The 18,205-nt window shown below is 38.2% G+C and overlaps 1 long non-coding RNA gene across 5 annotated transcripts in view; it reads left to right on the top strand.

Moving 5' to 3' along the window:
• Positions 1-18,205, top strand: part of LOC147148623 (uncharacterized) — a 153,168-nt gene that overhangs the window by 19,690 nt on the left and 115,273 nt on the right. Inside the window, exon 5 of one of the 5 annotated variants that reach the window (XR_015086514.1) lies at positions 2,915-3,728. The exons of the other annotated variants lie outside the window; for them this stretch is intronic. This is a non-coding gene — a long non-coding RNA (uncharacterized LOC147148623). Of the gene's footprint in view, positions 1-2,914; positions 3,729-18,205 lie in introns of those variants that run through there. 5 annotated transcript variants of the gene reach the window in all.

The following is an 18,205-nucleotide window of genomic DNA, read 5'->3' as shown; positions in this document are numbered from 1 at the left end:
GTACTGTACTATTTTTTTTTCCCCCGTAAAAAAAAGGCAAATGACAGACGATGGAAGGGTACCCACGCTGCAGATGGATGACGAATAACGGACGCTCAATTTTTAGTAAAATGCCCAGGTCTGGTTATTTTCTTTGTAGACACTTCTAAATTGACCTGCTAATTTGCTGTTCCTAGCTGCTTGCTCTTCGCTTTAACGCGGTTCCAGCCAGATGTCTGTGAAAGGTGTTCTGTGCACGTAAGCACTTTTTCTAGTGTTCAGCAGCACAACATTACCTTAGCGATTAGCATTGGCTTCATCTATTCGCTCTTGCTCGGTGTTGCAATGCTATGCTACTCCTCGATCCACCTTTAGTGATGCTTAATGAGTGTAACTTATTTGCCGCCATGGAGGCAAGAAGTAGTTACTTAGAGGAGATCCACACTGCGGGAGGATAATGTTGAGCTGCGTCAGCTAGCAAGCACAGCTTGTAGCTTTTGCCTTGGTACGGCGGTGTTACTGCCAAGTATTTCCCCCCAGTTCGCATGGAGCAGCTAGGAAATGGTTGGTTTGCATAACGACTAGCATGCCACTTCTGACTGATGTGAGCTTGGCGTGAGAGGAGGGAGACAGCGTTCATGTGCGAAATAGGTGATACAACAGAATCTGGGTCGATCACACAATCGTGCTGTCTGTGATTTCGATCAAAAAAATGATTCATCGTTCAGCCCTACCTGTCACCCTAATAAAGATGAGTGCAATCGAAATTGGATGGATAAATGACAAAATTGTGCCCAGTTGTGTCATCAAATACAAGTAAGGATTTATTGACATATGTTTGAAATGGAGCACTAGTGTATTTTGTACAAGCATTCAGGATCAGGCATCTTTCTACTTAAAACAACGCCAGTAAAGTTGCACAAAAAATACAACTGTTTTTTGTCTTAGTATTGATTTAAGTAATGGATTTTGTCTACAAAATGAATTAGTGCATGTTTGGAGCAGGCAGTTGTTTTCCTGTTTAATGGTAATTACGTTTTGGTAAAGCCTTTGGATGTTCATAAATCAAAAATATTAAAATTTAATTGACAGATTGTCATGGAACTGATGGGCCTTTTTATTTATTTTTTTTGCTACACGGGGATTAATGTGGTTTGTTCTCAACATCTCATTAGAAAAATGTCATGTCAAATAATGTTTTGGCCTAAATACAGTATCGGAATACATAGTGCACAGAAGAGCTCATAGTCATATAGTCGTCGTCAAGCTGCTATGTGTGTGACAAAGTAAATGAAAGTAGCAAATGTTTTACAGTTAGTGGAACGTGACATACAGTATATGGTATTTGACAATGAGAGATGACTAGCATATGTCTTGACTTAATTCCTCCTGAATGCTCAGTAGATTTTTTTTCCACCATACGTTGGAAACTATCACTTCAGAGGCCAGTCAGAACTGTCCTGGCCAATCTTGTCTTGTCCTCTACATTTCTCTGGTTACATATTTTTGTTTTTATTAAGAACATGTACAGTACATGGTATGATATCCTTGCGTCTGTATCACTAGTAGTGTTTTTTCAGTAGAAAGAAATGTCTAGAGGACAATGGGACATGATGGTTGTAAATACTTTTTTCAAGCCCCTTTATTGTTCAATCAAAGCCACAAACATTTTTGTGTAATGCTAAATACAGGGAGTCACAAAAATGTGATTCATTTCAAATGTGAATATATCTAAATAACTTCATTCGAAATTAAAGAGGCTTCATGCCAAAAAACAAAACAAAAGATGTATTGAAATTCCAACAACCGAGTCAAGGTTGTGGATTTTATAACCTTTGCCTTTTCACTGGTATTGAATGTCATTCTTCACCCTGAAACAAAATAAGACCAAAACAGTAAGCTAATCATAATTCTAAATTCAACCTTAAACTTGTGCTTAAACCTATGAGAATTAATTCAACTATAACGACTGGTCAATCTCGGCCAAATGAGCTTTTCTCTCATTTTGAAACTTTCCCTAAGACGTCAAATTCCAAGTGTATTTCTCATTAGCCAAATGTGACAAATGCTGACCCCTGTGGAGTTGTTCAATTTGTTGTTATATTCAGCAACTAGTCCCATTTCAAGCGAGAAATTAATTCACTAAAAACATAATGAACCACCATCAGGGTGCACTTTGCTCTACAGACTTGTCAGTTCTCTCATTTCTTACCTTGCCAATGCCATGGCAAAACTTATAAACGTGTTGACAACATGCCTCTCTTATTGGCAGCTGATACATGAACATTACATTGCCTTGGCCGAAAGAAGCAAGCGCTTGAGGCGTTGCCGGACCCCCGGACCTTTGTGACCAGTGGCGTGTCATCCCTCACTTTGTCATGTTTAACTAAAACCAATCCCTATTCAAAGCGGCATCCATCAGTGTTAGTTGAGAACAATGACAGATTGCTTTCCTGCCACACTCAAAGCATCTGGATTCTTTCCCTACTCCCCCTCTTTTATTTATGGTAAACAGCCTGAAGAACAGCTGGGCAATGGGAGTTTACAAGTTAATCAATTGTTTGTTAGCAGCCACGACGATGCCCCATCACAAACCATCTGCGAGCTAATGTTCATTTACCATGCTAATTTTCCCACCGGCAATAGCATATCTTTTGATTTGAATGGTTTATTCACTTTTAGCACAGCACGAGATGTTCCAACCGACTGTGTTCACTATGTTAGGTGCAACTTGTTAAAACAACAACAGCAGTACAATAAATCCCATTTTAGATTTTGGGGAAGGCAACCTCCAGAGTCCAGCGCATCACCATATGGTCCACATTCAAATTGAATATTTAGCAATATTTAGTTTCACCGAGTGACTCAGTTAGCAGTGTTGATACTGAACACTTTGCTTCCTGTTTAATGACATTGCCTTTGTCTATCCTGTCAGGTATTTAGCGCCTGTGGCGGGGTTGCTGTCTTCTTTGTAGTCTTTTACTTGACATGGTGATCCACAAGCACACTGGCCTCGAAACGGTCAGTCATGTGTGTCCCTCAGTATGTGGAAAGAAGCCCACCAGCTTGGAACCTCAGAAACTTGTGCACATTATGTTTCGGGGAGCTATTTAACCTTGGATTAGATTGCTTTAAAAACGGAATGCAATTGGGTTGTAAGTGTAAAAAACAGTTATAAAGGTTACTCTTAATAATACAACATAAAAAACAAAAATGCATAGCAAACCTTGCCTTTGAGTGCCATTTTTCCCGAAAATGTACTATTGTCCTGTTCCCCAACCCACAGGATTATCACTGGAATACCCTGATAACAGAAAATCATTGAGATATCGTTTCGGAATTCCTTGGACAGCAATTTTCACCGCAAATGTATGTGAAATGTTTCGATCAATCGAAGATTGTCATCCAGTGAAGCATTTGAATTTCATATCGTTTTGGAATTGCCAAACATCCAATTCCCATGCAGTCCTTCAGATAAACTAAAAACTGCAATGGAATAGTGAAATATTTGAGAAGGAAATGGGCGAGTGGTCTCATTAGTCTTATTTTATTCGTCCTGGCTTGGCAGCTTCGGGCCCATGTTGGGAAAGGGCACCGTTTACAACCACGCTGCGGGCACCACTATTCACCTCTCTTATTTGCTGTCTTCAGCACAGCTACTTATTTATAATCCCACCAACCTCAGTGTGTTACTCTTGCCCAGTAACTAGCGCTCGCATCACAGAGCGAGGTCACTTCCCTCTGCACCTCTCCACCACTGCTCTTGCATTCCAACATGGCTCTAGGACAGCAGCTCTGTACTACTCAAAATCGCAAAGAGGCCCAGATCAGAGCCGATGCTGGACGTGATCCAGGCCCTCACAGTTTGGGCAGCTGGGAGAAGCCTATAATAAGTGGGAGACAATGAGAACTAGCGCGCCTCCCACGCTTTGCATGAGGTTGTTGATCTAGAATTGAAATTAAATGGCTGGTTTCCTGGAGACCAATCTTGATTATTGAAAAATTGCAATAAAGTCTTCATAAAGTGTTTACTGTTACACTCAAAGGATGGATTTACAGTGCTGGCCAAGTGCCCAATTTCCGATTGAATGCCTAGAACAAGTTTTTGTTGTTAATTTACATGATCAATTCAAGTGGTCCATGTTCAATATAACTATGTTTACATTCACACAACTCATGATACATCAAGTAAACAATAAATACATATACAGGTATTATTTACTGTTTACTTGGCCTGGGTTGACACACCCTCTGTCTGCAATTGACTTGCTTCATTTTGACACCTCTAAAGTAGAATATTTTGACTATATTTGGTTATACAATAAACACTTCCGACCAATTACTTTGAATTGATCTGTCATTCCCTTAGTGATGATGCGTAGTACTTCATAACTGTGACTTAAATTTACATATCACTCCTACTCACACGTGTTCTAAATCGTTAATAGTCATTGGTTATCTAGCATTATTACCACCGCTATCGCCAATAAAGTTATTAACTAATAAACAGTGCTTGTAGAACTGTTGTATAAAAGCAATATCTTGCTTATTTTTCCGTGCTTTAGTTTAGATTTACAGCTATTGTATGTTCATGTGTTTGTTGTATTTCAACCGATGCCGGCTTGGAAGCTTCACCAATTTCTGTGTTTTGATGACGTCAAGTTGTGGAGACAAGGTGTAGCCCATCTGTGCGTTTGTCTTGGCATTTGGCAGATATTCTATATATTTTCAAATTATGTCCACATTTGAAAGAGGACTAAATTAATCTGTTATTTTTTTTTTTTTTTTACTCATATGAGAATTATGTTAATTGAGAGCCAAAAATCTGCATTGATTCCTGTGTAAAACAGGCCATATTACATTTTGAGTGGGTTATTGTTTTAACAAATATCTCCTGTTTGAAACGAACACAATGTCGACTAATGACTAAGAAGAAAATATTTAGCATTTTCAATTTTGAAAATTCTTATCCCGTGGGATTTTTTTATTTTTTTGCTCTTTTTTTTTTTTGCTCTGCTATAAATGCTCCTGTATTTGTAATGTGGAAAATTCACAACAGCACATTGGTACATGTGAAATATAATGAACATCTTTTCATTATTCTCAATTTGATTTTTGATTTTGAAGTTATGATTCGATTCTCCCTTTTTTTTTTTGGTAAAGCATAGAGACCTATGCCATTTTTAGACCAGCCTATGATCATTTGTTTGATTATTGCAATTTTGTATATAAATCTTATTTCAAAAGATGGGCTACATAAAAGTGATGCAATCGTCAATCCTCTCATTGATTTCGTGGATCGAGATCATGACGTAATTTCGATCGATATCAATAAAAAAAATGAAATTGTGACACCCCTAATGCAGGGTACAATTTGTTCTGGGTTTATGTTATGAAAGATGTCCTCCAAGTATAGTGACTGACAGACATGTAAAGATAAACACACACGCACACACGCAGACAGACAACTACACCATTCATGAATTACAAGCAGAGAAGCTTTTGAAACTGCTGAAGCGTTAAAAAAAAAAAAAGTTAAACGACGTTACTCAATTCAATCCATTGCTGATGATTTTCTTTGTTGAGGGTTTCTTTTTATCAGACGAGTTTGCTATAAACCGCTCTTGTGGATAAATGCAGTGTTTCCCCCCCCACACGGCAAAGTAGGTATATTAAAGGTATTCTATTTTAATGAATAATAATGAGCAGTTTGTGACGATGTAGGCTGCGGCTGCACTTTAATGGTCTCTTGTAGTCTCTTAAGCCTCTGGTGATAAATCTCGCGCAGGCTCACTCGTATAACTAAACCCCAAACCTCATTCAACTTCACATCCATCAGTGTTTAGCTGAAAGCGATGACAAAGCACTTTCAATTACACCAGTAACTGACTCTGGAAACAGTTCATAGCGAGGTCCAGCCGGGGAGAGTGTGCGTGGGGGGTAGGAAACACAAGGGGGAGGGTAGAATGGCTGGTAGGGCATCCGTTTGACTCGCTCCCAAATAATAAAAAGGGTGGTGCGACGCCGAGACACAAGGGGCACCGCCTGCGTTGCACAGCCAAGGACAATTCACCTATTTTGTGCGCTGTCACCCCCGTAGTCTGATTTATGGCCGGGACATCCTTCTTGTGACCCATTCGTCCATCAGCTCCCTGCTGTAGGATACTCTGGTGATTAGAGGCTGAAGTTTGAAAGCATCCTCAGTCGGGGCTCTTGTCTGGTAGCTTGCGTGGCTGAATGGGGGGGAAGTGGTGCCGGCGTTAGAGAGCCATTCTTAACCTGGAGCACCAGGCGAGCCAAAGGAGGGCTTTTGGAGAATCCATCAGCTTGCTAAATGCCCCCATTCCCATTGTTGGTGTTTTCTTTTTCCGTTTTTCCCCATGGCGGGCTTTTAATTATGAGGTGAAGTGTGAGCCGCTCTCAAAAAAGTTAACACGTTGGTGTTTAATTGGAGTGATTTTTACTCCATAATTGTGTGATCCTCTCCAGCACTTTATGACTTCCACCTCAGTTTGAATAAGCAAGCTAATTTCAAAATCCGTCCTGAAAATTAATCAGCGTGTGGCATGTTTGGTCGTGAAAGAGGAAATAAGCAAAAATCTGCCGTGAATAATGGGACGCGGGATCGGCAACAATAACAGCAAAGCCAGCTGCAGCGGCACCAGTCAAGGAAAGGTCTAATTCAGCAATAGATAAATGATAACTTTTCTCTCTTTCAAAAAAGCCTTTCATTCCAGAAATGAAAGAGGTCCGATCCTCCCGAGTCCCTGATTTTATAAAGCAGTTCTGACTCCAGCCCCCCTGATGAAAGGCCCGCACTAACATCAGCAGTCCAAAGCCTTTACTCTCTAACTCCAGGCAATTATGACACAGAGATCTTTGCCTTCTGCACTCCCAGCAACAACTACAGAAAAAAAAAAAGGCATCGCAATTATTTTATTTATTTATTTCCCAAGCAGAGTTGTAAAAACAAGGTTGCTCTTCTCAATTGTAATCACCCCGTGCCCTTTGCAATAGCAACAAGAACGTAGCGGAACAAGCCACGAGGCAAAATAAATCGCTGGTGATTTACAGAATTATAAAGATTTTAATAGCTGCGGTGTTTCTCTCTCACATTGGTCTTTATTTCCAGGAGTCAAAGTTTCCTCTACGCCGCGGGCTTTTAAGAAGCAGTAATTGGCCAACAGAGAGACTTTGGATCTCCCTGAGTGATTGAGCGTATTTGTTGCTATGAACTGCAGGGTATCACTCTAAAGATCACAGGTCCAGGTTGTGAGAAACTACAACTTAGCAAAGCGGGCTGCTGTTTTCTGCCATTTAAGTTGGACTACTTTTCCATAATGTTTATTTTCCCTTTTTTTCTTAACCTTTTGTTGTGTGTCTCTCCTTTTTGATGATGAGATACTTTTCCCAATAATTTGTCATGAGCAATTGATTGGGCTTTGACTTTTATTATTATTTATTATTTTTTTATTATTTATTATTATATATCCATATATATATATATATATATATATATATATATATATATATATATATATATATGGATATATATATATATATATATATATATATGGATATATATATATATATATATATATATATATATGTCAATTTACTGGCTTCATTATTTATATTTTATTTATATGTATATATTATTTATGTCTATATTTATTAATACATGTAACACAGCCTTTTATTGTTTTTGTTCTATTTATTGTATTGTTTGTAAAGTGCTTTGTTACAGCTCTAACTGTTATGACATGCGCTATATAAATAAAATTGTATTGTATATATTATATGTGTATATACATATATGTATGTATATATATTATATGTATATATATGTATATATATATATATGTATATATATGTATATATATATATATATATATATATATATATATATATATATATATATATTTCAAACCACTCTATTGTATACTACTTGTGACATTAACAGCGACAGTTGTAACTCTTAATAGCTTCCTACGGCAAATGCACAAAAACAAGTAAACATTTGTTTTCGGCGGTGGAGAATCCTATCATAATAATGTTTTTCAACTTTTTTTTTTTTAGCTTTTAAGTCACCCTCTGAAACTCATCTTCAAAGTACTTGCTTGACATTTTCACCAAATTTTAACTCTTCGTAGAAGCCGTAACATTCGACTGTTCCAAGGCTTGTAACAACAAGCACAGCAGCTGGGTTAAACCCACCAGGGAGGCATAATCGAGTTTGACTCTTTACCATTGCTCTCCTTGTTAGCGTTGTCAAAACTGCCAGCGCAGGTAAGATGGGGGACGCCACTTAGGCTTTTAGCTTCAGCTGCCTTTGGAAAGAAACGACTGTGACCTGGCATAGCCCCGAGCCCACATCTCCACATCACTGCAGCCCCTTTCTGCCTGACAGCCACTCAATGGCGAGAGTCTGCCAGCATGCCGGCCACGAAGGGGTGGGGGAGAAACGCTGCCAGGGAGCCAGAGATAGAGATGATTAGCACATCCCTCGCTACCCTCCTGGTGTCTGCTCACTGCAAGCTGATACCTACTAACAAAGTGCTGTCAACATGTTAGCGAAGCACCAAGTGAGACTTGTACTAAGATGTGCCTGGGAGTGAAAAAGATATGTCTGGGAGAGTCAGCGTGAGAAGTCCAAACAAGTCAGAATTAATGGATAGTCCCCCTTACCCCACACACGGTTTTAGAACTACGGTGGCTCACTTGAAGAATACTTAAATTTAAATTAGGAGCAGATTTCTAACCATTTCCCATGTTTTTTCTTGATGATAACCCAAATCACCAAAATCAGTTCTTACATCAATTGCTATGCTGCTACAGTGTTTTTTGGTATTCCATGTTTTCTCTTTTGTCTGTCAGTCAAATGATTCACCTTTGGTGGTACCAGGCAACAAAAGTGAACAAGAAATTACAGGAAACACGCTGTTTTTTTTTCCTGGCAGTACTCACACTTAGTTCTTTTTTCCAATCCCTTAAAGGTGACACAATGAATGCAGGACAGTCTCTTTTTTTTTGTTTTTTTTTTTTGTTTTAATATCCCAGTGGGATGCTTTGCAGACATTTAAGTGAAATGAAGGAAGAAGTACAAGGGGGAAAAATAAATCACAGCTGACATTTATTTTTGTAATTGCTGCGGAGAAGGGATATATCGCTCCACTTAATTACCAGCCTGGTTTTCTTCACTTTAGCTACTGTCATTTCTTCAGAATATGAATGATCAATTATCACCATCCAAGGATAAAACATGTACATTTCCTTTGAAATAGAAATATCAAATATCTATTTATTTATTATTTTTGTAGTTGTATTTAGAAACAGTTTATAATGAATATTTTCATGGCAGTTTGTTTGTTTATTGTAAACAATAAGAATGTTATTTTGACTTTAAAAATAATCATATTTGACATGCTTGCAAATAACACCAAAATACAAGTTTTCACTTTTATGTTCCAGTTCTATTTTTTGGCGAATTAACGGTGTTGTTTGTCTGAAGTGCCTTTTCATCTAAGTTTTATCACGTAGTCGGGATTGTGAGGATATTTTTGGGTAATACCCTTGTTTGTTCACTTCAATTATTAAATGATTCTAATGGAGAAGAAGACACTTGCGTGTCGGCATAGGGATAATAGTCTTAGTCCAATTTTGTTGATGATATGGAATGGATTCATCAGGCCTGCAAGCACTTGGGGCAGAATGGAGTGCACTGCCTCACGGTAACCAACAGAGGAACTGTTGAATCACTCCAGACTAGTTTACTTCACCTAAAACTATGCTATTGGTTGAAATAATTCTTCCAAATACGTATTTTCTGCCATCTAAAATTAATATAGAAAAACAGTATATAAACTACACTTTTTAAACATTTATATTAAAAGTAATGCGGTTGAAGTAAATTGAATACCTTAAAAAGGTACAAACTTAGGTAAGTACCCGTTTCAGGATTATACAGAAGCGCAGAGTTTCCAGATTTTAACCCTCTTGATGATGTTTGGGATGAACAGGATAAAAGAGTGAATGTAAAGCAACCTACGAGTGACCCACGTTGATGGGAACTTCAGCAACAGAATTGTCCCAATACTCTGATTTTAGCCTCTCAGCTGTAAATATTTCTCTGATTCCTTCATGGAAGCAGACTGAATATCTTTTGTGTTTAATCAAAACAAGACATCTGCTTTTACTTTGGAAAGCAATTAACAAAATGTTTACTTTTTTCTGATCCGATTGTATCTTGTATCCGATTGTTTTAAATGACGCAATAATCAATAGAGTAATCAATTCTAAAATGAATGTGAAAAAGGAAAGTTTAGAATACCCCTTTGTTTATCGATTAATTCCATGATGTTCTTTCTAACTTGAATTACTTTTGTTCCATGCTTTCATTTTTTTAAATAAAATGAGACATTGACCTGCATGAATTTCAATACAAAATAAACCGGAAAAAGCGTGGGTGTTCTAATCTTCCCAGCTTTTGCCGATTCGGGTTCTGCGTTTTGGATGAACCTTTTGCAACTGTTCTTGCTAAGGGTGCATATTTTGTAAATTTAATCAAAATTTAATCATGATTTCGAGTTGGCTTCTCACGATCATAAAAACATTCTAATTGAAAAAAAGTGACGGGTGTCAAACAGTCAAATAAATACTAAACTTTGAACTCAATGAATTATCTTATTCATTAATCGTGATTTCAAAATAAATATAAATAATCTTGATTATTATACTTTCCACAGTTGCCCATTCCTAATATAAATTTTGACATAGGTTTGTCCCATCTGACTTCAACCCTCTGGATTTTTCTAGGTTCTGGGAATAACGGGAATTTGAATACTACAAATTGTGACATCTTGTATGCAACTTTGCTGAGCAACAACAACTTTTTTTTTTTTTTTTTTTAAAGCAAAATCAATTTGAAGGAGGCAGACAATGGAAACCAACCTAAGTGCTAGTTTGAACCAAGCCCATAAGGCTCGCCAAGAAACCGCCGAACCTAAGAAGCACTTTATTAGCCAGCAGGGGGGAGGGTCAGGAGTAGCAGCCCTATCATTGATTGAGGTTGGAGGATGCATCCACAGCTGCACTTTCTCTAAATTTTCTAAGAGTAAATATGCACCTTTGAAGTAGGGGGTGCCTGGGAGCACTCCCCTGCACAGATTGTGCGGGTTTCTGTGGGGATCTGTAGTTACGGGAAAGATCAATGGGCAGGGCATTAGGGGGGGTGGAAGAAGAGTACACTGTCCAGCCCTCCAGCCTACAGCGCAACTCCACAGCACTTCCATGGCCAGGGTTCGTTTTTGGGCTGCAGGCACTTGAGTCCGCCGTGCCATTTTCTCAGCTGCAAATTCTAGGTGGAAGAAAAAGATGAAATAATCTCATGTACAACTAATTTGGGATTTTTCTCATTTGCAGATTTAGAAATTAACGTTGGTGAACATAGTTTTATTACGAGCTCCGAAGAAGAAATGTTAAGTTGTTATTTTGTGGTAATAAAATAATAATATAAAGTATTTGTATGCCTGTGTTTGAGGACTGTTGAGAATCTTGCCAAGTTTAACACACCTTGAAACAAGTCCTTAGAGAAACACATTTGACATTTACAGTTTTATTTTGAGTAAGAATACAACTCTTCTAAAATAATAATAATAATAATAACAATAATAATAGTATTTGTTGTCATAAAGTGACTTGTTTTTATCTTTATTGTTGTAACGTTGCTCATTTTTTCTCCCCGTAATTGTACACTTCTTGGGGGTTTATTTATCTAATCAGAACCTAAAGTGACCTTTTTTCGATTTTTCGATTTTTCAACAAAAATTTGATAAGATGATCCAATGAGTATATGACAGGTCTTTAGAGAACCACAATCACAGTAGTTTTTTTTTTTTTTTTGGGGGGGGGGGGCTAGGCGGTTAACTTCATTGTGGTCCTAATACTCTATATAAATGGTTTATTTTCCTGAAGCAACTACAGCAACTGAAATTGCCTCTTTTGTTGTTTTTTCCGATCATCAACCAATATTCATTGAAATTATTCAATGGGTGTGTATGACACATCCTTAGAGAAATACATTAGCATAATGTGTGTGAATTTGGACTTTCACTTATTGAAACAACCATTTTGTCCTAATATGTAAAATATTGCTTTCTCATTCTTAGTAACTTTCATTATTTTCCTGTGGCCCAAAATCTCCTGATAGTAAGAAGCAAGCAAACACAGTTTTGACGGGAATGCTCTAACCGAGCGGGAAACTCTTGTATCCACTTTCTGAAAGCATGGAAAAACCCATATCGCGCCCATTGTGCGGCTGCAGTGTATATGCGCTGCGGCGGACTGTAAGTGCATTAGGCTTGTGCTGAACACACACATCTTCCATATTGTGGTGAGTGAAGCCTTTTGTGGTAGAGACACTTCAAGATGATGCCTGTCTGCTTGTGGTTTGCACAGAGTGATTCTTAAAGCCCCTTCCTTCCTCCTTGTGCTGTTTTACACATCTAAGCCCGTTGTTTGTGTTAAACGTGTACGTTCAAGGGTTAAAGCTGGCGTGATGGTCATCTTACTGACTAAAGGTTAAAATAGTCCACAGTGGTAAGAAGTATTGAAGTATAAATACACTCTTACTGTACTTAACGAGTTCTTTTGGATATCTTTACTTGAATATGTACTTTTGAATACACAGATAGGTGTAGGTTTGTTTCTTTTTTCAGCCTCTGTGATGACAACAGTAAAAAGATGTGGTTAGAGGGGCATAAAGTCAACTGCAGTAAAGTGATCGTCATCCTTACTTAGTTTAGTTTATTTTTAAATGTGTTGCTACTCAAATCACAATGTTAGCAAAGCTATGAGAGCTAGTTCGTAGCATTAAATGTGTCAATTCAACCTAGCACATCAATATGTAACTTTTTCCCCCCTTCTTCTTGGCACGAGCACTCCAGTATGGAAGATAATGAAAGCCAAGTTTCCAAAATGGTTGTTGTATATAATTGTCAAATCTCATTTTTATTTTTGACTGTAAATACATTCCATACTCACAAACGTGCAAGAGTTGAATCAGTACTTCTACCTTGTACTTTTACCACACATGTTTCTATACTTTTTAAGTACAGAGTGTGAATACTTTGCCACCTCTGTTAGTCGATGCGCCCCCGAGGTAAGGACAGCATACATCATCTCCTCACAATGTCAAAGTGTAGTGCCTCGGCACCACGAGGTGTTGCCATGCTTTGGCTTCACCAGGCCAGGAGACCCTGCCAAAGGGATTTAGCATTTACAAGCCTCTGTCAAGCTGCACAAAACATAGTGTCAGTCAAACACTGTGGCCAGCGTGAATTCTCCATCACTAATGGAGACGATGACATCCTCCGACAAAGCGTTTATCTACCGCGCTCAAACCTCTACGAGGCGACGTCCGAGCACACCGACCGTGGAGCTTTTCCCCTGTTCATTCCTGAAGGATGATACAACTTGAGTTCTGTCGGCCACGTCTGCCCCCCCCCTCACTCCCCCAACCCCACCGCCATTTGCTTGTCAGTTCAACTGTATCACAGGTGTCAAACGCCAAGTTGAATTTACATGACTCATTTTCAAAGAAGCATCCCTGATTTATGCAGGCGAGAAGCAGCCCGCCAACAGATGTTATTTATATACTTGTGCTGCTGTGGTTTTCTCATTTTCCTGCATGGACTTGCATTTTTAGTACTCTCACTGCCAAATTTGTTGAGCTCCAATAAAAGAGCTACATAAATTAATAGTACACTTGATTGACGCTGGCAATACGTGTTAAAATGTCATATTTATTGTTGTTTTTTCAATCTGGATTATTATTTCCAATTCCAAGTAAATGCAACAACGCTACTTTTCAATAATGGAGGATGTATCAAAAGTCGTAAATAAATGGGTTTTTGTGAACAAAAAAAAATAGAACAACCATAACACATTTTCACCATAAATTTGTCATGTCAGCATTTTTCTCCAAGTGCACAAAAAGAAACTACAACACAAAACTTAAACTTTACATGTCCCGCTTCAATTTAATATTTTTTCTCGACAATATATCTATTTTTTTGATTTTTAACTACAATCGACAAAATTGGCACACACACACATACTATTTTTTTCAAGAAAAAAAAATAGGGGTAATGTCCTTAGCAAATACAATACAAGTCTTCCAATAACTGTCCTAATTTTCAAATTTTTGACAAAATTTTTGAATGATCAATGACAAAACAAAAAATTCTCCCTGCATTGCACTTATTTTGTGTGTAATGTGTTCAAATTAATATTAAAAAGAAAAATATGTGTGTATATATCCATCTATATATATCTATCTATATCTATCTATATCTATCTATATCTATCTATATCTATCTATATCTATATATATATATATATATATATATATATATATATATATATATATATATATATATATCCCTCAGATTTTTTTGTACAACTATTCCGCAGGATCCCACTGTTGATTCACGTGTTTGTCAGATGATATACTGTCATGCTGAAGTTGACAAGGAAAGTTGAACACAAAGGCAAAAAGAACAGCGTCACTACACAATGTACAAAGGGGCCCATACGTGTTTCTATATGTATCAGAGACGGCTGATGGGTTCATGAAGAGTATGGGGCTATCTTTAGAGGATTGATTTCCCATACTGCCACACAGTTGGCTGCATTTATATTCCATGCCTGTGGCTCCGTGACCCCAGGTTCTCCTTTGATGTGGCAGGCAGAAGTACAAACCAGGATGAAGCCAAGGGAGAGGAGGCTGAGGGATAGCGAAAGGTGAAACAGTCTGCAGTGGGAGGGGGTTGGGTGAGTGTGAGTGTTGTGTGTGTGTGGGGGGGTCTTCTTGGAGTATAGGATGATACGAGTTTGCAGGGTGCCGCGCAAACCAATGAAGCCATCATCTGACGGATCTGGGAGAGTTGGCTGGTGGGTGGGCAGAAAAGAAGCTGGGTAGGGGGGATGTGGGGGTGGGAGAGGGCACGGTGGTGGCGCTGAGGCTGATAGAGACGTCAGCAACGCTTCAGTAATCTCACGACGGCAGGCCGCCGCGAGGGGCCATCAAGGGCCCACGAGAGCAGAGGCGTGATAGAGCGGACCACCCCGACAATGCTAGCAGGAGATGGGGGTGTGGGAGTGGCCGCCAATGTGGACAAATCAAAGCGGGAAGAAGTAATTTTTGCAAAATTACAGAAATCTCCATGGAAATTAGCATGAAACGTTTTCTAATCTCTTGCTTTTCACCGTGGACGATCGGGGTCAGCGCTTCAAGTTCTCCCGCCATGCCGTCCCTAATTTCATTATTCCCTCTTGATTTTTAATTTTTTTTTTTTTTTATGTACTCATTTTACAGCCTGACACTCCTGAGTAGGCACCGCCCTCCGCTCATACGCCTCAACCATTCATTCGATTGAACCCCCTTTTCACTGACCACAATTAAACGTTTGGATTTCAAAGGCAAATCGAGGCAGAGCCGAGCCTTGCCCTCCGAGTGACACAGGATCAAGCTGCTGGGTGCTTTAGAAACAGGATGGTAGATCCCCCCCCCCGCTCCTCCCCAAGAGTTGTCCTCTGCACCTCTTCTTTTTGGACCCGCTGGTGTCTGTCAGAGTTCAGGACGATGCTGAAACAAATGGGGAGGAGTGCAGCCACCCCTTAGGTGCGACCGTGCGCTTATTGGTAATCAGCAGGCATTTACACAGCTACAATAACACCCTAAGCCGCGCTTCTTCTTGTCACAATCGTGCTATTTTTTCCCAACAATGCAGGACAAAACGCACCCAGATGAAAACGGCGGTGGAACAGCATTGTTGCCATACACGCCACATTATCAAACGCTTGAGCCTTTTCATACTCAATTTAGCTGCTTAATGCACTTTGATTTGATTCAATGATTTCAATGCGCATCATCAAGTATTCCTGAACAAGACATCTTACTCAATGGGAGAAAAAAGGAAAAACAAAAAAAAAAGACTGCATCCCTTTTGTTTACGATGTGTATGTAATCAATATAATCAACCTGGATGAGTCTATACATTTGTAATTATCCTTTTTTACTATTGATAAATTGATTCATCCACATGTGTTATTTAAAAAAAACCTGACCAATTTAAAGTGTTCAAAATGGCTTGCTCTCTTTGAAGATGAAGACGAAGAGTGAAGACGAAGAGTGATCATTATGGAGTATGAGTACGATGGCAATATATATATATATATATATATATATACACAAATGGTGAGTGACAGTTTGTAGTAGTCTGCTGCAGGGTTAGGGTTAGTTATCTTATTTTGGAGCAAACAACCCTTTCTCTTTTGCTACCGCAAATATCAAATATACATTGCTATTATGCCATTTCATGGCAATTTCAACCTTTTTTTTTTTACATACAAATAATAGAATTGATATTTTTTCTTTGTCCTTAAAATCACATAAGGCACTTTTTAAAAAATATGTTTTCTAATTTAATTGAATTAAACTCTCTTTTTAATACTTGGTCCGCAATAGAGACAGCAAAGAGACTGACTCACCAGGAATTTATATTGAGCCACATACCAAAAGGATAGGGAAAAAAAATACTCTCTTGAAGCCTCGTTTCAAAGAATAGAAAATAAATTGTGTCATTTTAAGTCCCGTAGTACAACAATATGTAAATTTAATTGCCTTCGATCACTGTGTTAAGACATCATTCAGCTTTCATTTTATTAGATTTTATTTAAAAGCAAATTTTGTAGGTATACTGTAAATTCCCAGGGCGCAATTATGCCTGTCTTGTCACTTTTAATTCTCGACAATTTCTGATTTGCATGATTCACACATTCACACTAAAAAGATGCATTTGGACAGGATGGAAATACTGAGTGTTAAGTGTGGAAGTAAAATAGTGGCCTTTGATTATCATTGGGGTCATGTGTGCTGATTCATGGAGAAGGAGATGTACAGTTACAGTAGTCGGACTTAATTAAAAGTGCTTGCCGACTTGGCACATTGCAGTGACAAGCAGTGGGAATGTGTATGAGAAACCTTTTCCTCACTTCTAGTTAAACCTCCTCTTGCGTTCTCACCATTTGCCCTCTAATTAAGCCAAGATTTTCCTTTCTTAACTATACACGAGAAGTGGAAGCCACAGGAATTTACATTATAATCCAAGAGAAAAATACACGGTGTTGTTGGAAACAGTTGACTATTTTGTGAAATGCGTTTTTTAGACGGTGTTATAGAAAGCAATGGAACAAAGGCGAAAAGAACCTTGTTGAACCTCATACGAGTCTGCATGCGGTTCTGTCAGTAATAGACAGATGGCACTGCATCCAAAGTAGAGCAAAGAGGTCCGAGCCTTACTCTCCAGCATCTCTCAGGGTCCTACTCTCATTATCCATCCCAAAATTAACCTGTCAATTTATCAATCAACACCATCTTCACTTTTCTGCCTCCTGTTTAGCGCCGCCATCATTGCAACAGCGCCGGTATCCTGCATTTGTGCGCCGTGTTTACCACTGTGTAGTGAATGAATGCATTATCACCCAAATGACTGCTATGAATCACAATCGCTGCCGGGCTGTTGATAAGAGGCGAATGCGTGAGCAATTTGGATTGTCTTTTTTTTTTTTTTTTTAAAGCCAAAAGAAAGAGGGGTTTTTTTTCTGTCCTCCACACCACATCCATATTGAGCAGGGGTGGGAAAAATTTTGTGCTCAAGGACCACATTGAATTTTTAAAACAGACACAAAATTAGACACACAAATAGTAATTAAATATGGAACTTTGAAATTATTATAGTTGAATTTTAAGATAATTCTCCTTTTTAATTGTTTTATAATTGATTGTATTGTAATTATTGTATTGTAATTGTAACGAATCTATCTTTGTGTAAAGTAAATAATTCAACCCATTATTTAATGAGATGACTAAATGCTAAAATAAATCATGAAATGGAATGAATAAAAACATTTGAATTCAGCAATTGTTGGAAAATGCTCGACAGGATTGATTAACAATAAAGAGGGCTATATATGGCCTGCTGGCGATGTTTTCCCACCACCGATATAGCTGCTGCATTTTATTTAAAGATGACTTTTTTTTGTTTTACTTGAATAATAAAATGATCTTTATTTACAATTTACACTAATTTTATTTAAAAATATGTAGGAAAATAGAAAATAAATTGAAATATTATTGACTTGGGGGTTAATATTACATCAACAC

Source organism: Filicampus tigris, chromosome 4, assembly GCF_054856515.1.
Source record: "Filicampus tigris isolate MCC_2025a chromosome 4, RoL_Ftig_1.0, whole genome shotgun sequence".
Taxonomy (NCBI): domain Eukaryota; kingdom Metazoa; phylum Chordata; class Actinopteri; order Syngnathiformes; family Syngnathidae; genus Filicampus; species Filicampus tigris.
The sequence above is the reverse complement of the archived record's forward strand: the minus strand, read 5'-3'. Positions and strand labels throughout refer to the sequence as shown.